Here is a 262-nt window from a genome sequence, read left to right on the forward strand (position 1 = left end):
TTGTGCCAAAAAAAAAAGAATTTATATGATTGAAAATCATTATATTTCTTTTCATTCTATAAAACGATATCATTTTTGTCTTATTTAAAAACTAAATAAAAAAAAACTTAGTAAGTCTTAACCTTCTGTTTGTTGACTCAACACTGAAAAGACTTCAAACATTAATATGATGCTTAAAACTAAATCTCAATTATCAATATAGTAAATTTTAAATTTAAAAAACTAAAATAATAAAAATTATAAATTTCAAGAATCATTAAAA

This window comes from Arachis ipaensis, chromosome B06 (assembly GCF_000816755.2).
Source record: "Arachis ipaensis cultivar K30076 chromosome B06, Araip1.1, whole genome shotgun sequence".
In the NCBI taxonomy this organism is placed as follows: domain Eukaryota; kingdom Viridiplantae; phylum Streptophyta; class Magnoliopsida; order Fabales; family Fabaceae; genus Arachis; species Arachis ipaensis.